The sequence below is a fragment of the Rattus norvegicus genome, chromosome 16 (assembly GCF_036323735.1).
Source record: "Rattus norvegicus strain BN/NHsdMcwi chromosome 16, GRCr8, whole genome shotgun sequence".
NCBI classification, from domain to species: Eukaryota; Metazoa; Chordata; class Mammalia; order Rodentia; family Muridae; genus Rattus; species Rattus norvegicus.
In genome coordinates, this window is record NC_086034.1 from 57,587,770 (window position 1) to 57,608,450 (window position 20,681).

A 20,681-nucleotide genomic window follows, 5' to 3' on the forward strand; every position below is an offset into this window, starting at 1 on the left:
GTAAGAACGCCAGATTGATTCAAGTTATTTGTAATGCCTTGAAGGCATAGGATGCTGTAGCATCGAGAGTCCTCACAACATACTATTGCTTTTCTAAGGGAGAATTTGTCATGGTAACATACATGCCAACAAAAAGAAATTCTGTTTCTCTTTACATATTAATATTGCTTGTGAATAAGTTAATATAGCAATCAGAAATGTCAGTGTAGAGTTGATGCTGGGATGCATTTTCTTTTAAGGTTTTTATTTTTATTTATACGTATATGCATGTCATGTACATTTGTGTGCATGAGAGCAGTGCCAGCAGAAGCCAGAAGAGGATATCAAAATCCCTGGACCTAGAGTTATAGGCAGTTGTGAGCCACACCACAGATGCTGAGAATTCTTGATTCTCTGGACGATCATCAAGGTTTTGTAACCACTGAGATATCTCTCTAGCTCCCTTTCATGTGTTTCCTAAACTGTAGGTAGACAGCAAGACCTTTATTCATTCTTAATTCCAAGACAGACCACAGCAGCAAAGTATCAAAAAATCTATTCGCAACATCGAGTCAGGAATTCCAATAAAAATTCTATTTTCTCCATAATCATAAAATGGCACCAAGGAAAGCATCTTGGCGTTGACTGTATACATAGCTGAGAAAGATGATTTTTCCGCCTTATTACATAAACAGTTGGAAAACCTGAGAAAAAGTTCTTTCATGTCCTACCACACTACTTTCCTCAAAAGTTAGCAGGAAAAGTATAGCATTGCGTAGAGCTTTAAAGCCTTGATGAGTGTTAATATAGACACCCAAAACTACTTTTCCTCAATAATCAGAATGCCAGTCATTGAATGTCATATGAAATAAGATCCATCTAGAGGTATATGGCCTCCCTGCACCTTGTAAATCCCAACTTTCTTATCACTCTGTCCAGACTCAGTTATATTAGCATACAAAGAGGCTCTTTTCCAAAAGTTAAGTGTTCTTCCCTCTCTTATTCCTTTCTCCTATTAAAAAAGGGAATGAAAAAAGGGAAGGAAGAAAGGATAAAAGGAAGGAAGGGAGAGAGGGAAAGGAGGGAAGTAAGGAAGAAAAATGAAGGAAGGAAAGAAGGGAGAGAGGAAGGAAGGAAGGAAGGAGGGAAGGAAGGAAGGAAGGGAAAGAGGGAGGGAGGGATGGAGGGAGGGAGGGGGGCAAAGGAAGGCAAGGGAAAATGGGAAAGGAGGAAAGGAAGAAAGGGAAAAGAAGGAAGAAACAAGCAAAGAAAAAAGAAAGCCACAGACAGTTGAGAGCACTGGACCCTTTCTCCCTAATTTTGGATTCTTAAGAAATGAAATGTGAGGGCAAAGAGATGGTTCAGAGGTTAGGAGCACTGACTGCTCTTCCAGAGGTCCTGAGTTCAAATCCCAGCAACCACATGGTGGCTCACAACCATCTGTAATGAGATTTCATGCCCTCTTCTGGAGTATCTGAAGATGACTACAGTGTACTTATATATAATAAATAAATAAATAAATAAATAAATAAATAAATAAATAAATAAATAAATAAATAACTCTTTTTAAAAGGAAATGAATTGTGAACAACATAAAAGCAGATACTTGCTGTCTAGTCATCCCATATATAGTTCTGTGCAGTTACAGAAATGAGAGGGCTGAAATGTTCCTTCACTGTAAGAGTTTATAATCTAAAGTCAAAGGCTAGGATAACATATCTGTATATTCTAAAACAATGGCTCTCAACCTTCCTAATGCTGCAACCCTCTAATATAGTCCCTCAACCACAGTTTATTCTATTTCTGTTTCATACCTGTAATGTTGCTACTGTTTTGGATCATAGTGTAAAATCTGATATGCAACTCCCAAAGGGGTCAAGATCCACAGGTTGAGAACCACTGTTCTAAAGGAAGCTCAAAATATAAGAGGAAGAATTAGAAATATGGGCACGAACAGATTTGCCGATGAGAACAAAGTGGTACTGCCTTGGGTGACTATAGGAGCATCCTGGCCCCTCTTAATGTCTACCACATGCCCCTTTCTCATCATCTGAGAATATTCTATGTCATGTCAGCCTCTTTCCCCAGAACTGATTGGTTGAATCAAATATATATTTATTGTAGCTTATCATGATGGAATACACCTTTAATCCCAGCACTCAGGAGGCAGAGACAGGCAGATCCCTGAGAGTCTGATGCCCACCTGGTCCACATAGCAAGATCCAAGCCAGTCAAAACCACATAGCTAGACCCTATCTCAGAAAAGGTGAAAAATATGCATGTCTATATTATATACATATACTTGGTCTTCATTTGCGTTTTAGGGCTGGGAACAGACATCATAACCAAGGCAACTCTGTTGGGAATTGATTTTAATGTTTTGTCTTAATTCAGCTCCCAAAAGCCATGCTTCTGGATGCTGAGGGTCCCTGCCCCCAGCTGGCTTCAACTGGTAATAAAAATTGCCCTACAGCCAATGGCTGGGCAGGGAGATGGAGGCAGGACTTTTAGATTGTGCAGACAAGGGACTGAGGAGAGAGGGAGAAGAATGGGAGAATCACCATGACTCAGGAGGAGAGAGATCAGATTTAAGAGCCGCAGGAGAAAAATCATCCAGCAATGTAGGTAAAAAGTAACAGGACAGAAAAGATAAAATATAGATTTAGAAGTTGTCAAGCCAGGAGTACTGGAGGGGAGTGTATGCTAGCCACAGGGAGGTAGGAAGTGCCCAGCCATTGAGCTCGTTAACCATTCACTGATACAACTTTTATAACGACAACATTTAACTGGGGCTGGCTTAGATTCAGAGGTTCAGTCCACTATCATCAAGGTGGGAGCATGGCAGCATCCAGATGGGCATGGTGCAGGAGGAGCTGAGAGTTCTACATCTTCATCTGAAGGCTGCTAAGAAAAGACTTGCTCCCACTTGGTTAGGAGGAGGGTCTCATTGCCCAACCCCACAGTAACACACTTCCTCCAACAAGGCCACACCTACTCCAACAAGACCCTACTTCCTAATAGTGCCACTCCCTGGGCCAAGCATATTCAAACTACCACATACATACATACATGCATACATACATACATAAATACATACATATGCATCATATACATTTACATACACATATACATCGTATGCATATACACATGTAAATGTACATGTACGTATTCCTTACTATGATCTAGGCAGATGTAATTAATAATGAGGTGCAATGTACACCTCACAAAAGTACTTATAAAAGAAGTAAGCTGGCAAAAAAATGTTAGAGGCAGGAAACATGAAGACAAAGATTGCCATGACACAGTTACTAACTAGAAGGAAACCACGAATCAAAAACCATGGGCATTCTCTCAATCTGGGAAAGATAAGGAAACAGATTCCCCCTCACATAGTGTGTGATCTTTTAAGCTATTGAGTTTGGGTTGCTGGTGACAGTAGCTACAAGAAACTACTACAGAAAGCTTCACTGAAAGAGTGAGACTTGAGCAAACACTCAAAGGAAGTGAGGGAGCCAGCCAGCTCTGCAGAGTAGCTGGGAAAGACTATTTAAAGAAGCAACAATAGACAGGAGGGATAGAGGGATGGCTCAGTGGTCAAGAGCACTTGTTCTTGCAGAAGACATAAATTGTGTTCCTAGCACCCACATGGTGATTCACAGCCATCTGTAGCTCTGGTTCCAAGAGTGCTTTTCTGAGCTCCATGGGCACCAATCACGCATGTGATACACATACATTCATGCAAGCAAAACACTCATACACATAAAGTAAAATAAATAAATCTAAAAATAATTTTAAAACTTAAAAAGAAAAAGCAAACAGCCAGCCAAATGTCCCAGGTGTGACCAATACAGCAGAATGACAACAGAAATCAGAAAAAGAGGATGTAGGAGAAGGGAAGATGGTGTACAGTGAGGTGCTAAGGAGAGAGGAAGACGTCTAGATGTTTCTGAGAACAGCCCAATGAATTCATAAGCTGCCTGTCTAGAAAAAGAGAAAGGAAAGGCCTAGAATTTTAGCATTTGTGAATTCTATCACATAAATATTCTCATTATAGTTAATTTTTGGTTATCCAGAGATTGACAGCTTCTTCACAAAATTCCTGAATTTTCAAGTGCTGACTTCAAGAGAGCTTGAGCTCCCATTCGCCAGTTCCACGCTGCCTCCCATCTGGGCTGAGCCGGCTGGAAGTTGAGTGCTGACAAAACGTATTTTAAAGTTTCACTAAAAATCAGTGAGGAGATATTTATGTTTGACAGATGTGGGAATCCAGAATTCTTTTCTCTTTTCCTACCTTGCTTGGTGACTAAATGGAGGTTTGGAAATGCGCTTTGGAGACAAAGTTGGTGGCAGTGGAGCTCGACTTTAATCTCAGCACTCAGGAGGCAAAAGCAGGCAGATCTCTGGGTCTGAGGCCAGCCTGGTCTACAGAGTGAAATTCAGGAGAGCCCTGTGTCAAAAAAAAAAAAAATCATTAATTATTTAATTGGATTTTAAAATAAAAATAAAAATACTTTGGGGGAAAGGAAGATTGTGGTCAGTAAAATTCCTGGCATGCATGCATAGGGACACAAATTTAAATTTCTAACATCCATATTAAGAGAGTTGGGCATGGGGTTCGGGGTTAAGCTCAGTGGTAGAGCGCTTGCCTAGCAAGCGCAAGGCCCTGGGTTCCGTCTACAGCTCTGAAAAAAAGAAGGGGGGAAAAAAGAGAGAGAGAGAGTTGGGCATGGTGGCATGTGCCTATAGCCACCATGTTTGGATGAAAAGGACAGAGTCAGGCAAATTCCGGGAGCTTGCCGCCTAGCCAGTTCAGCCAATCCACGATTCCCAGTTTCAGTGGGAGACCCTGTCTGAAACTACAAAACAGAAAACCAGGTGGAAAGAAATTAAGGGAGACTGTCTTAGTCAGTGTTCTATTCCTGTAAAGAGATACCATAACCATGGAAAACTCTTATAAAAGAAAGTTTTTAATTGGCGCTTGCTTACAATTTCAGAGGTTCATCCGTTGCCATCATGACAGGGTGGCATACAAACAGACATGGTAGCTGAGAATTCTACACCTGAGTCCGCAGGCAGGAAAAGAAGAAAAACTCTGGGCCTGGCTTGGGCTTCTAAAACCTGAAAGCCCAACCCCCAGTAAGACAGTTCATCCAACAAAGCCACACCCACTCCAAGGAGGCCACACCTCCTAATCCTTTCAAATCGTGCCACTCCTTAGTGATCAAGCATTCAAATGTATGAGCCTACAGGTGTCATTTTTATTCAAAGCATCACAAAAACACTTGATGTCATTTTCTGAACGCATGTGTGAGACTAAAGATACAACCCAGTAGTAAATGTACACGTGTAGCAGGCAGTCTGCCTTAGATGCATGGGACCACTGAGTAGTAAAAAGAAGAAGATCCGAGAAGGGCCCTGAGACAAGCAGACCAAAGGAGCTGCCTGGCTGTCACAGGGTGACACTGAGACCCAAGTCACTGATTGACTATGTGTCACTGAGGTCCAGGCCCCAGTCCAGACCAATACATCAGCGTATCTGACAGGAGTCAGAGCACCACGCTGTGTTTGTGTGTTTGCCCCTAGGTAAGCACATAGTGGTGTAGCATTGAGTACACTCGCTGTATTATACAGCCATCACTACCATGGATTTCCGGAAGTTGTTCACATTCAAACAGAAACTCAGTACCCTTGTAAGTATCCATTCCTGCCTCCCTCAACCCAGGCAGCCTCTCTGCTGGTGTCTATCTCTGAATTTGCTGGTTCTATACGTCCCATACAAATGGAATCATGTGTTTGTTTTTCTCTCTGGCTCCCTTACTTGAAATGTTTTCAAGGCCCATGCATGTTGTAGGAAGTATAATAATAACCCGGATGTGTTGGCACTCACTCCTTTGCTCCCAGAGCTTGGGAGACAGAAGCAGAAGGATCTCTGTGAGTTTGAAGCCAGCCTGGTCTACAAAATGAGTTCCAGGATAGCCAGGGCTATCTGGAGAGACTCTGTCCCAAAAGAAAAGAAAGAAAAACTTTCCCTTTTGAAGCTGAGTAATAATCTATACATTGAATGGGACACTTTGTTTAGCCATTTTACCCATGAATGAATTTCTTCTTGGTTCTTTTCAACCCCAGAAAGTAATGGCAGTATGGAGCTTTCACAGGGACACATGATTAGCTGAGTCCTGGCTTGAAATTCTTTGAGAGATAAATATAGATATGAAGTAAGTATAAATATGCATGCAGAGATCATATGGTAATTCCCCACTCAGCTTTGGGAGGAGGCACCATACCGTATCCCACAGCTGCGACACCACTCTGCAGCCCACCAGCAACGTGCAAGGGTTGCAATTTCTCCACATCCTTGCCAGCACTTGTTTCTTTTTATATATAGCATCCATCCTTACCAGTTTTGCAGTGTCTTCTTTAATATTACTCTGGTGATACTGGGGAAAATAAAGCCTCCGGAAGAGTTTTTCTGGTGACGGAATGAGTGTCCCACGGAAGGCAATCAGCAACTGTCAGTCCCTCTCTTGTTCCCTTGAGGTTTTACTAATGTCCAAAAAAAAGTACAAGGGATTGTATTAGCTATGAACAGACACCATGACCAAGGCAACTCTTATAAAGGACAACATTTAATTGGGGCTGGCTTACAGGTTCAGAGGTTCAGTCCATCATCATCAAGGCAGGAGCATGGCAGCATCCAGGCAGGCATGGTGCAGGAGGAGCTAAGAGTTCTACATCTTCATCTGAAAGCTGCTAGCAGAATACTGGCTTCCAGGCAGCTAGGGTGAGGGTCTTAAGCCCATGCCCACAGTGACCCCCCCCATTCCAACAGAGCCACACCCTCTAAAAGTGCCACTACCTGGACCAAGCATACATAAACCATCACAGGGTTGGTAAGCTGTGGAGATGTGACACAGAACTGGCTTGAACTTCTGGCTTGCTTTATCTAGACCTTGCAGCAGACGTCAGATGTGTCCTCCGTTATGTCTAAAGGGCACTACACCTGCATCCAGGTTTCCTTCACATTTACTTCTCTGCACCTCTAGTATTAAACCAGCAAGGGGCAGCTGTAATATTCAGAGATACTCAAGGAATGGGCATTTACTGAATAATTCCAAGGTTTGGGGGGAGGCGTTGTTTCGTTTTGTTTTTAGTTAACTTGATAAAATGACTTGATAACCATAAAATCCTGAAATGCTTGATAATAGTGGAAACAGAATCACTGGCAAACAGAATAAGCATATGATGCCTTAGAAATGCTTTCAGAGACAAATTTAAGAAGCCATTTGCACATTTTCTTTCTCACCATAGTTACAAGCCGTGACTTAGCTCATCATCTGAATGACATGTGGTCAGCAAAATGTTGGGCAGTGATTACTGCCCGTCTGACAATCCACAGATCACCCCAGGAACCACAAACCAATCAGTCCACAGTGCAACAAAGCACTGAACAATTGACTTGTAGCAAAACAGGAATCAAACCACACTAAAGAATTGTTGCTCTTGTTGAACAATCTACAATGCACCCCACGACACAGATCAGTGAAATGTTGGAAAGCCCAAGCCCATCGCTGCTCACCGCTGTGCACCTTTCCTGTGGCATCATGGTGTGGCAAATGAAAGCTAACCTCCTCAGTGAAGCCGTGGGTCCGGCTGTGGGCTCTGAGAAGCCACTGCCCAGATGGCAGCAGTAGTTCTAGGGGGCAGATACCATGGGCCCTGAGAGTATCTTCCCGCAATCAGACTAAGAACTTAAGGCCAAGTCAGGGTCCTACAGAAGGAACGGAGAATTGGAGGAGTGAAGAACCTGAGGAAGAGCAGGAGGAAACAGGAGCAGGCCCAGCAGGCTACTCATACTAGCTCGTCAATCAAGACCCTGAACAAGGAGAGGTGGAACTGGCACCAGTGGGTGAGGGTGAAAATGGAGCTGCTGACATTCAAGATCCGATCCCTGGGGCTTCATTTGCCAGAGTCACCATTGGAGAGTGAAGATGAAGATGGGGAGGGAGCTGCAGCACTGAGCAGCCACAGCTCCATCCCCATGGAACCAGAACACATGAAAGGAATGACGACTGGAGTAAGCCTGCCCGCACCAGGTTCCTGCCTGGGCTCGGGAGATGCTCAGTGGGAAGACATGGTAAGAAAGCCCTCCTGCCCGGCAGGCATCATCCCCTGCCTGGAAGTGACCACACAGAGAGAGCTGCCTTGTCTCCCTACGTTACAAGCCAGGACCAGCACAGGACTAACTCTGGTTTTAACATCCGTCTTCTTCTTCCCGTGTCTCTTTTCACACCAAGGTGAATCAGGCCTCTCAGAGACCCACTTTATTCAGTTCTGTATATATGACGACATTGGCCCAAGTCTAGCCCACTTTAGCATGCATCTGGGGAGAGACTAAAGCACCCTATGTACACAGAAAAAAAACTATGCACCTCGAAAAACTGGTTTTCAGAAGGAACTCAAAAATATTTCCAAAAGGAAGCAAGCCTTGCAGTTTTCGATTGGCTTTAATCAAACTATTTACCAACATCATATGCTCCTTTATACAACCGAAAATTTTTGACACTGTTAGGTTTATGTAAAACTCAAAAAAAAAAAAAAAACCACTTAGGATTATAGATGTTGCTACCCTGTTTGGGCTTTGCTTCCTTTCCTTTCCGGGTGTCACAGACTCTGTGATTAAATCCAGTATGTAATTGTATGTGTACTGGCCAATTGGGAACGTTCTCTCTAAAGGACTGTCAAGCAGACTGAGATCTACAGCAAAGCATTATAAACATAAAACTATACATGGATCACTTGGGTTCCGAAGTAAAATGCTGATTCTAGGTCACTAAGGCCTCAGTTGTAACACGGTCCCAGAAATTCCCAGCCTGCCAGCCTGGTACTCGGGGAAGCCAGTATGCACATGCTAGCCAAAACAAAATTCCTAATGCACCTGTGAGTTAAGTCAACTCAAGGACCCAAGAAAAGGGCCATGTTGCTGAGATATACAAGTACCAATTTAATTAAAATAGTTAAAGGATCTACTTGGAGTCCCATAAAGAGTGTATTGGGGATGAGACCTAGAGAGATGGCTCAGCAGTTAAAAGACATTGCTGCCCTTCCAGAGGACCCCAACCCATGTCAGTCAACTTACAACTACCTGTAACTCCAGCTCCAGAGAATCTCCACCAGGATGGTGCCTGCCAGGGCCCGGAGGGCTTTCATACCAAGCCTTCCCACTGAGCATCTCCCGAGCCCAGGCAGGAACCTGGTGCGGGCAGGCTTACTCCAGTCGTCATTCCTTTCACCAGCTCTGTGTGTTCTGGTTCCATGGGGATGGAGCTGTGGCTGCTCAGTGCTGCAGCTCCCTCCTTATCTTACTTATTGCACATATGTGCAAATATATTAATAAAAATAAATACCTTTTAAGAATGTATTTGGTCCAGTGATTATATAGTATATTTATCTATACTCTAGGATTTGGGAGGCTGCTGTAGGAGACTCGCAAGTATGGCTATCCTGTTCTGCATAGTGTCTGTCTGAAGAAGGAGGAAAGAAGGAGAAGAAGAAAAGAAAGGAAAGGAGAAAATGGAGGAGGAGACAGAGATGGGGAGGGGAGGAGAATAGGGGAGAAGCAGAAGGAGAAGAAGAGGAGGAAGAAGAGAAGGGGAGGAGGAGGAATGTATTGAAGGAGCAAAGAAGTAGAAAGCGTTTACATTAGTATATGGGGGTGGGATTTAGTGGTGGAGAAAGCAGGAATGGACATTTATGAGGGACAATATTAAGACTCTTTGCAGGTACAATGGTAGAAAAGCATTGAGAAGGAAGCAGCAAGGATTCCTCCTCATTTAATGCAGAAGCCAGGTAAACTGAGGTGGATTTTATAAAGGATGAAAAGACAGGAATAACTGGGAAAGAATGAAGTAAGAAAAGACACAGATTTGAGACCAAACTCAGGGCTGCTATGTTCTAGTGCCCAGCATCTAGCACCTGTGAAATCCAAGTTGAAATCTCAAGACATCACTCAGACACAGTATCCTGAAACTGCTTTGGACCAATCTATAGTACAGTTATACATTTGGGAATCATCAACCTATAAATGGTACTTAAAATCATTGTAATTATTAAAATAATGTCTAGAGCCTGAGTATAGTACAAAAGAGAAAGGATGTAGGGCAGAGGACTGAGAGACTGTAAAACAGGGGGTTTGAGTAAGAAGAGGCACATAGTGGAAGTGGATACCATTAGCCACAGGAAAAGGAAAAAAATACACTACATAGGTGGAAAGACACCCAAAAAAATAAGTAAATAAAAGAGGGGGAGATGTCAACTCTATTATACTGAAGGTTTCTCCCAGGTCATTGGCCTCAGAAACAAGAAGCCTGCTGGCAATAAAGGTGAATTGTGTCTCCCCCCAAATGTGTGTGTGTGTGTGTGTGTGTGTATGTGTGTGTGTGTATGGTGTGTGTGTGTGTGTGTGTGTGTGGTGTGTGTCTGTGTGTGTGGTGTGTGTCTGTGTGTGTGGTGTGTGTGTGTCTGTGTCTGTGTCTGTGTCTGTGTCTGTGTCTGTGTGTGTATATGTGTGTGTGGTGTGTGTGTATGTGTGAGTGTGTGTGTGTGGTGTGTGTAGTGTGTGTGGTGTGTGTGTAGTGTGTGTGGTGTGTGTGTGTGTGGTGTGTGTGTGTGGTATGTGTGTGTGGTGTGTGTGTGTGTGTGATGTGTGTGTGTGGTGTGTGTGTGTCTGTGTCTGTGTTGTGGTGTGTGTGTATATATGTGTGTGTGTGTGGTGTGTGTGTATATATGTGTGTGTGTGTGGTGTGTGTGTGGTGTGTGTGTGTATGTGTGAGTGTGTGTGTGTGGTGTGTGTAGTGTGTGTGGTGTGTGTGTAGTGTGTGTGGTGTGTGTGTGTGTGGTGTGTGTGTGTGGTATGTGTGTGTGGTGTGTGTGTGTGTGATGTGTGTGTGTGGTGTGTGTGTGTCTGTGTCTGTGTTGTGGTGTGTGTGTATATATGTGTGTGTGTGTGGTGTGTGTGTATATATGTGTGTGTGTGTGGTGTGTGTGTGGTGTGTGTGTGTATGTGTGTGTGTGTGTGTCTGTGTGTGTCTGTCTGTGTGTGTCTGTGTGTGTCTGTGTGTACTTCTAACTGAAGTAAAGTCACAGGGATGATGAATCCAAATCCGACATGACTGGCGTCTTTATAAGAGATTGGGACACAGACGATCATGACCAGGGAAAACTGAGGAAACAGCAAAAAAGTAGCTGACTGCAAGTCAAGGCTTCAGAAGAAATCACAACTAACCAGCCAGTGGTGGTGCACACCTTTAATCCCAGTACTCAGGAGGCAGAGGCAGGCGGACCTCTGAGTTCAAGGCCAGCTTGGTCTACAGAGTGAGTTCCAGGACAGCTAAGGCTACACAGAGAAACCTTGTTTGGAAAAACAAACAAAACAAAGAGGAAGAAGAGGAGGAGAAAGAGAAGGAGGAGTCACAACTGCCATACCTCATCTTGGCCTTCCAGCCCCTGGTTCTTAGAGAAAACAAACCATTTGATTTGGAGCATTACTTCACAGCACTTCTACAACACGAATACAAAAATCTTAACAAGCCAAGTATGGCGCTATACCACTTCTAACCCAATACTTGAGAAGCAGAGGCAGGCAGATGAGTTTGAAGCCAGCCTGGGTCTACATAGCAGGTTTCAGGCTAGCCAGGGAAGGTGGGAACCTCAGCTCAAAAACAAAAATCTTAGCAAAAGAAAAGTAGTTGAATTAATGATCTTAGTCAAAGTGGGAATCATCTTGGCCTGAATAAAAAGGAAAGAGAAATGTGAGTAAAGACATTGCAAGTGCAGAAAACTCCTGAGGGAGACATGGCCATGAAAGAATAGATGATAGAGAGGTTTACAGAATTATGAGAAGAGTTTCCCCAGATACAATGTAAGTTTCATCAAAATGAAAGATTTGTGTTTAGCCGCTGACAGAAAGCGTCAAGAGAGAGCTGGAGATACCAAGGAAAAGCAGAGAAGCAGTGAAGAGTCAGGAAAAGAAGGGACCAGGATATTGTGGTCCCCTGTGATTGTGAGAGGAAAGACCTGTGCCCTTCCTAGAACTGCAGAAGCTTGTCAGTGTGCCTAGGTGACACGTGTGAAGTGGGGCCAAGTTATCCACATTTCACATGGGAGGAAAGCACAGGAGAGACAGACCTTGCTCTGTGTGCCTGAGGTCACACAGAGGGATTCTACTCTGTCCATGTCAAATCCCCAGCCTTCAAAGTTATCCCACTGGAATTGTACATTAACAAAATGCTATTGGTGCATTTTCAAATCCTGAAAATAAGAATATCATTGGTTACTTTTTTTTAATTCAACAAACACAGCACAAATCAGGGGGTTCCGTGGCACAGAACATTTTGCTGTATAAATCCTTAGTCATGTTAGAGAGACCTCTATTTTTTTTTCTGTTTATTTTCAAGAGTTAAACTGCCTGGTTCAAATTATTAAATGAAACTAAAGCAGAGGGAGGTGTTGGGAGATTAGAGCTCGTACGATGGATGTAGTTCTAGTTCCGTGAAAGATGACCAGGTTCACTGTGAAAAGATTTTACCTTCAGGTGTCTGAGATTTGGGGGAGAAAAGGAAGTGGCTAAAGGATTCCAAACCAAAGGGGAAGCCAGGCACCATGGCTTGAGCCTTTAGTCCCAGGACTGCAGAGGCAGAGGCTGGGGCGTTTGAGAGCAGTCTGGTCTACAGAGAGAGTTCTAGGAAGGCCAGGGCTACATAGGAGAAACCTCTGCGAAGCAACAAGGAGACACACACACACACACACACACACACACACACACACACACACACACATCCAAAGGGGAAGAATAAAGAGCATCGTCATGAAGAGCTTCAGATTCAAATGCCCTGTTCAAATTATTGAGTCTCTGAGGCTAGACTTCACTCAGGGATCAGTTTGGTGGAAGTGGCCCCCTACTCCCGTGAGAGAGCAAACATGATTTAAGTAAAAAAAGCTTTTAGCTTTATGGCTGGGGAGGTGGCAATAAAACAAATGAACTTCCTGCCCGGGACTCTTTTTCAAACCCTGCCAATTCTTGTGTCTGGGGAAGCTATAAAGAATGTCCAGCCTCCTGTCAAAAGAACTGCTGTGCGTATGCAGCTTGCCCGCATTCAAGCATCCATAAGCCTGGACTAGAGGAACAAACTGGGCCACTCTGCTCTGTCCTGCTGCAGTTATGCTAGCTACGCCTCAGTACGGACAGGGCCGTGAGCCTTAGGTGCTAGCGAAGTGCGTTGAGTAGTATGGACAGCTAATGAAAAGCAGAATCTTTGCTCTTTGGCAGCAATGCTGATAGCATGAGGCACGTCTCCTCTGGAGCGCTCCAAACCACTTCAAAAGCATGTTTTCTGGTGTGCATCAACAAAACTAAGCAAATTGCCCCTGAGCGAATAGCCACCAGCCAGGATATTGATGAGCACGGGCAGCTCAGGACCATGCAGGTGCTCCAGCGGGGTCCTTTTCAGAGCTCTGTTTACCTCCAGCGAGTGTGGGCAGCACTGGAAGAAAGCGGAGCTTGGTTTTGTGATCTTCAGCCAAGCTGAAGGAGGCTAAGCCCTTGCTTCCTCATGATGGCCTGTCCGGGCTCACTGTCCCAGGCTTGACTTTTGCTCCTCCAAAGCCTACCAGTTTGGCTGGCAGATGGCTCAGTGGGTAAATGTGTTCGTTGCCAAGCCTGAGGACCTTGTTAGTCCCTCTGGGTACCCAAGTGATAGAAAGAATGAACTGACCCCAAAGTTGCCCTCTGTCCACCCATAAGTGGTGGCAGGCTGGTGCTTGAATACACACACACACACACACACACACACACACACACACACACACACACACACCAAAGATAGATAGACAGACAGACACACAGACACACAGATACATAGATAGACAGATATATATAGAGAGAGATACACAGATACATAGACAGACAGATACATAGATACATAGATAGATACATAGATACATAGATACATACATACATACATGTATGTTAGCAGTTAGGAGCACTTGCTAACCCAGAGAATTCAAGTTCCATCCCCAGTGGACTCGTGGCAGCTCACAGCTGTCTGTAACTCCAGCATCACGGAGTCCAGCACTATTTATTTTTACTTCCACAGGTGCCAGACATGCACGTAATCTAAAACACACCTTCAGGCAAAAGTGTGTCCACATAAAATACAAATAAATAGAAATCTTTTGTTTTTTTTTTTTTTTTCATAGCTGACTGAGCCCAGGACCTTGACCATTGAGCTAAATGAACAGACACAATACAATATTTTTAAGAAGAGAGTTTAGAACATAGGAGCTTTTATAAATTTAGTACATTTGTGCACTGTGAGAAGAACATGAGAATTTAAGGATCCAGCGTTCACTGTTGTGGTTTAAAGTGATGCGTTAGGTGTCAAAGACTGGACTTGCAAGGGTTAATCTTTGCTGTCAGCTTGACTGGATTTTGCATCACCTATGAGATACAGCTCTGGCATGTCTATAAAGATGTTTCTAGAAAGGCCAATCTCAAAAAGGAAAGTTCCCCTGAGTATGTGCGGCACTATCCTATAGACATGGGTTCTGGAGTAGTGGACAGTGGAATGAGCTGTTCATAAGCATCCATCTTTCTCTGTGCCTTGACCAGGAAAACAATGAGATCAGTCATTTCATAGTCCCGCCTCCATGCCTCATCACCATGGTGACCTACATCCCATCTTTAAACTGTCAGTCAAAATATATCCTCTTACTTTTAAGCTGCTTCTGTCAGATATTTTGCTACAGCAATGAAAACTGATACAGAGTAAGTGTCATAGAAACCAGTGAGGACTGGATGTGAAATATTCAAACTAGTCAGTGTGCCCAGTAGTTCCTAAAGTGCTAGGCAAGTACTCAAGGAGTAAAGCTAGCCTCCCAGGTAGTGTGATTTCTGGACAGTCATTAACAAGGAATATTACCCAACAGACCAAACAATTCTGCCTTGGATCTGGTCACTACTCTTGTGTAAGGCTAGAAGGACAAGAGAAAAACAATCCGTGTCCCTACGAAGATGCTATGGACTACCTCATAATGCAATTCTTTCCACACTTGCTCGTTGGATCTCTGTTTAAAATTTAATTCAGCAAGGAGAGTAAACTTTGTGATAACGGGGGCAATTAAGATGGTGCTATCTAGGAACATATTTCCCCCCTTGTCTTTGTGGAGAAAAAATTGTGTATGCCAAAAATAAGATTTGGTAAAAATAATGCTTTATTACAACTTGGAGCGCAACCCAGGGCCTTGTGCTTGCTAGGCAAGCGCTCTACCACTGAGCTAAATCCCCAACCCCAACCCTATGTCTTACATCTGGTCACTCGTGTAAGAAAGAGCTAGACAACCGGGCAAGCAGGGACGTAGAGGAAAACAGCTGGATGCTTACTGATATCAAGAGAGCCTGTCGAAGATTTAGTATGCTTTTCTTATTTGGTTTGGGGGTGGTGTTGTCTGTAAGAGAGTGGCTAGGAAGTCTCCTGTCAGGGATTATGCTGCAGGCCTTAACTCGCTCAGTGCTGAAGCAACAAGATCCCAAAGGAAGAGAGAAATGACTAGACTTTCTGCCAAAAGGAGAAGCCCAGCCTTCCGTAACTCTCCAGTTCACCCAAGAAAACCCACTGAGAGTTAAGGAAAGCTGCTTCCTTAGCTGTTACTCTCAAAAGAGCCTTAACCTTGGCTACCCATAGCATCCCTGAAGATATACAGAAGAGGGCGTGAGTAGATTCTGGATGTCTACTGTCCAAGTCTTCAGGCCAGTCATTTTATTGAGTCCACATGCAGAAAGCCTCAAAATAGCATTTGCTGACCATATACATATATACATATATATATATATGTATATATATATATATATATATATGATATTCACTGAATATAACTGAAGGGAGAAAGAGATCATTCAGCTTACGGTTCTGGTTACGATCCGTCATGACGTGCCAGGCTACAGTCCATCATGGCTGGGAGGTCAGAATAGCCAGAGTTTGAAGTAACCAGTCACATTCTGTCTGCATCAGCAAGAAGAAAGCAATGGTTCCTGCTCAGTTTCCTCTCTCCCGTCTCACACAGTCCAGCATCACCTGCACAGGGAATAATCCCACCCACGATTAAGATGTGTCTTCCCATATCACTTAGCATAATTACGATAATCCTTCACAGGCATGCACAGAGGCCTAGGGGATTCTAAGTTTCTGTTGGGTTGACAGCACCAAAACTATCCCACCCAGCACAAATTCTGAGGATTTCAGGAACTTCTTCTTACTAGGATGTTCTGATGAGAACCTAGTGCAGCACTGCTCAGAAAGAAGTGAGATTTCTAAAGAGATGTTAGCATTCCTGGGACTTAGAAAGCCCTGTAGGAAAATGGCACTTGGGTCTCAGGAGTCAGATAGATTGGGATTCAAATGCTAGCTAGATTTGTATTCATGTGACCGATGAATGTTACTAGGTCAAATGCTACTGGCTGTAAGTTCACATCCTACACAAGCTCTGACGAAAAGATGTTTCTAGAAGATGGGGCCTTTGGGAGGTGACCAGGCTTCAAAGAGGGAAGAGCCTCAGGATGAGATCGGTGCTCCCTAAAAAGAGAAAGACACAGCAGTCGATCTCTTTTTCCGCCACACAAGGGTATGATGAGAAGACAGCCATCAGCTCCAAGGGGGTCTTCACTGGCGACCAGGTAGGTGCCCCTTAAAACTGGACTTCCTAGCTTCTGGAGTCATGGTAGTTTGTGAGGAAAACTAAGCACACATGGATTCGATTTTGGTCAAAAATCTGGATGAGTTGCAAGCACCAGAACCCCTGAACTCCTGATTCCCGGCTCTTCCCTTGAGACAGAAGCTCTTTGCCGAGGGTTGGGGAGGGGTTGATTCTGTCCAACTCAAACATCAGGGAGTGTTTGCTGAATGGACTGTAACGGCTCAATGAACTCACAGCGCACCTAGGTGGCTTCTGTCTGGCTTGGATTTCTAAGGCTACTTGAAGACCCTTTAGACAAAAGTCTCGGATTCAGGCAGGAAGTGCAGACTCTGGTGACAACCCTGCACTCGGAATGTGCACTGACATCTCGGTCAGCACTGAACACTGAACGCTTAGCCGCTCCTTCTGACCAGGCCCTCCTTCTCTCAAGCAGTTACTAGCCTAGCTCACAGGCAGCCTGGGCATTTGTGTCAGGCCTGCTTTGGCCACCCATAGCTTAGTCAAAATCGGAACATAGGTCTACTGGCTTCCAACCTAGGACTCCCCTCAACTTAGAGGAGCAAATAAATTTAAAACCAAGAAACTGAACCTGCTTCATTTTCATTTTCTCATTTCATCGCTTCTTAGAAATCCCCATTTAGAGAATCTTGACCTCCAACGTCCCATAATCCTTCCGGAAATGACACAGCAAATACGATGCATGCGCAGAGGAAAACACCACTGACTTCATTTTTTCTGTCACCTAAAAAGCGTCAAAGGTAATTTCTACACCGGCAGTAAAATCTATTTATAAAGAATGCTGATTTGTTTTTTCAGCACTTCATAGCTCAGAAGTTCAACACATTTCCTTACCATTAAAAATGAGAGAGAGAGAGAGAGAGAGAGAGAGAGAGAGAGAGAGAGATAGAGAGAGAGAGAGAGAGAGAGAAGCCATTATTTTTTAAAAACAATCAGTCTCTGCATTTTACATTTTAATTAAAAAAACAAAAAAAAACTTGTAAATTGGAATGTAAAGAGCTTTCCTAAAGCATCTCCAGTTTATACCCAGTTTGCTGGTTGGTGAGCTTGCTATTCTTCAAAGCGGAATATTTTATAGTCACTGATTATATATTACAAGTTGTTTTAATAAAGCCGTTGGTTATCACTAAGACAATTATTATAAATTAAGTTACAGGCCTTAAAGGGACATCTTTATTCAGACAAATGACAAAGTATGAACTAACTCATTACCAAAAATTACGATTTTTACGAGAAAAACACTACATGTACTCTTTGTGGAATAAATCTAACACCATAGTGAAATTTTAATAACTTTGCAGCAGGAACTATGGTGATGTTTTTCACAGTGCATCTTCGGCTCTGGAGCGCCTGCCGTGCGTTATTAGAAAGGAAACACCACCACCTAGTGGATAAATGAGAAAGTGGGTGGGCTTTGCTCAAAACTCTCAAAGTGTGCTAGAGGCCGTGAAGTTTAAAGAGAACAAGGGATGGTATGGGAGGGTTTGGGGGATTAAGAGGAAGGAAATTAATTAAAAGAAAAAAGTTAAAGAAGGAAAAAAGTTTGTCGTACCTTCTCTAAGGGTAGTGACATCATACTTAACTTTTGTTAACAGGGAGCTGAAAGCATAACTCAGTTGACAGAGCTCTTGCCTATCATCTACAGATCCTTGAGTTCCAAACCCAGAACTCCATAAATTGGATGTGGTGTCCAATGCCTGTAATGCCAGCACTCTGGAAATGGGGTAGGATAACCTTGAGTTTAAAGAACAAGGTAGTTCTTACAGAACTGAACAAATGATACAAAAATGTCTTCAGGGGATATATCATCCAAATACGGCTGCTAGTGAACTCTTTCTAAACTCCTGGTTTAGGTGGGGGAGGGATAAGGTTTTTAGAATGTACCACAATTCAGAAGGACAGATTAAATAAGACTTTGTTCATGTGTGTCCATTCTTATCATTTCTAACTTAAAGGAGATCCAAGCAACAAGAGCCCAAAGGTAACGAGAAGGAGAGAGTAGGACTGACACTTCCACATCCCCAACCCTCTCCGGTACCACCCAACGGGGTTCGATGCCCCAACTCTCTCTCCTGATCATGCCTTCCCCTCCTACTCCATTAACATGAGGTGCAGGAACCCTGGAAGGTCCCTGCAAGCCCTTCTGAGGAATCGAAATTTGTTTTTTAATAATTCACGAATGCTGCTGCGTTTTTCATACCTCTTCTCACAGCTACCACAAGAAATTAAATGCAAAGGCAAACGAAGGAATTGATCGCTCTTCCGTGAAGCCAGGCATTAGGATGTGTGCAAGGGTATACGGCAAAGCTGTTCTTCTCATCGAAGCTATTGCTCTGAAGAAATCGCTTTCAGTAAAAAGGTGATTTCTGTTCGAGTGCAGTAAGTGAGAACTAAAGAGATGGCTCATCTGGAAGAGGGGACACTGCTCTCGCAGAGGACGGGAGTTCGGCTCCCAGCACCCACACGGGGTAGCCCACAGCTGCCTATAACTCCATCTCTAGATTCTGCCTCCCGTCAGTCGTCTGTGGGCTCTACACTTAGAAACACACGCATACATTTGAGAGCACACACACACGGGCGCGCGCACACACACACACACACACACACTCAAATAAGAAAGAAAGAATAAAGTAAATCTAAAAAGAATGTGACAAGTATATTTTTAATATTTTAAGCTTTCTGTGTTAATTTGAGAACATTAACTGTGGGTGTAAGGCACATAAACAAGCATGTTTGCACATCCTAACTAACCTGAAATGACGGAGTCTTAAGGCCAACGGGGCTTGAGATCTGCTGTTCTACATCACATACTCTGGGAACTCCAGGAAAGGAACAAGTCAGCCAACACCCCATGCCTTTAACCCTGACCTGCCTTGCCTACTGTGGAGCCTACGTGTTAGCACTCTTAGACTGTTAGACAGTTCCTGTGCTAGACAGTGGTATCCTCGTTATTCAACAGCATCGATGAGGTATCCCTGACCAAAATCTTCAAGTTGTATTCCTCCATATTTTGGTTTATGTGTACATTGTGAAAGGGTTGTATCAAGCAATTAAACACCTATCATCTCTAACTGGCATTTTGTGCAGTGCTGTGGGGGGAAGAGTGCGTGCATGCGTGTGTGTGTATGTGTGTGTGTGTATGTGTATGTGTGTGTGCATGTGTGTGTGTGGGTGTGTGTGCGTGTGTGTGTGCGTGTGTGTGGGTGTGTGGGTGTGTGTGTGTATGTGTGTGTGCATGTGTGTGTGCGTGTGTGTGTGCGTGTGTGTGTGTGCATGTGTGGGTGTGTGTGGGTGTGTGTGTGCATGTGTGTGTGTGGGTGTGTGTGTGTGGATGTGTGTGTGTGTGCATGTGTGGGTGTGTGTGGGTGTGTGTGTGTGGATGTGTGTGTGTGCATGTGTGGGTGTGTGTGGGTGTGTGTGTGCATGTGTGTGTATGTGAGTGCATGTGTGTGGTGTGTGCGTGTGTGTGTGTGTGTATGTGTGTGTGTGAAAGTGCTCATCACACCTGTCCTCTTACCATGCTACAAGTGTACAACACGGGACTATCCAATTGGACCTATACTGTTTGACCATTATCTTATCCCCTCACTAAAGAAACAGACCTGCAGCAACACCCACAAACGTGGGTTATCTTTCCATCTCTTTGTCTACCTTGATTCCTCTCTGGTGTATAACTCTTTCTCCTTCTTGGTTCGGTCTATTTCTAAGCATTTCAGTCTGTTTTGTACTATTACAAATGGAAGTTTGTTTCCCTTTGAGGATCAATCTGCAGTATTCAGAAGTCCCACTGACGCTGAGGTTGATTTTTATCTTATAACTTCGCCACATATATTAGTTTTAATGGTTGTATTACTGTCAGGTGCTGTTTCATTTTATGCAGTTTTTAGGGTTACCTAGCTAGACGATCACTTCATCCTCAGCCCGGGTACGTATGCTCC

General features: G+C 43.8%; 2 long non-coding RNA genes and 1 pseudogene across 2 annotated transcripts; 2 read left to right on the top strand and 1 right to left on the bottom strand.

Moving 5' to 3' along the window:
• Nucleotides 1–4,598: 4,598 nt before the first annotated feature.
• Nucleotides 4,599–17,416, bottom strand: LOC102547380 (uncharacterized). The gene is made up of 3 exons (XR_360492.5): nucleotides 17,315–17,416; nucleotides 15,938–16,106; nucleotides 4,599–6,522 (listed from the first exon to the last, which is right to left on the bottom strand). It is a non-coding gene; the product is annotated as an uncharacterized LOC102547380 (long non-coding RNA).
• Nucleotides 7,658–8,162, top strand: LOC134482385 (male-enhanced antigen 1-like; annotated as a pseudogene).
• Nucleotides 17,400–19,814, top strand: LOC134482386 (uncharacterized). The gene is made up of 3 exons (XR_010058399.1): nucleotides 17,400–17,483; nucleotides 18,339–18,467; nucleotides 18,956–19,814. It is a non-coding gene; the product is annotated as an uncharacterized LOC134482386 (long non-coding RNA).
• The last annotated feature ends 867 nt before the right edge of the window (nucleotides 19,815–20,681 follow it).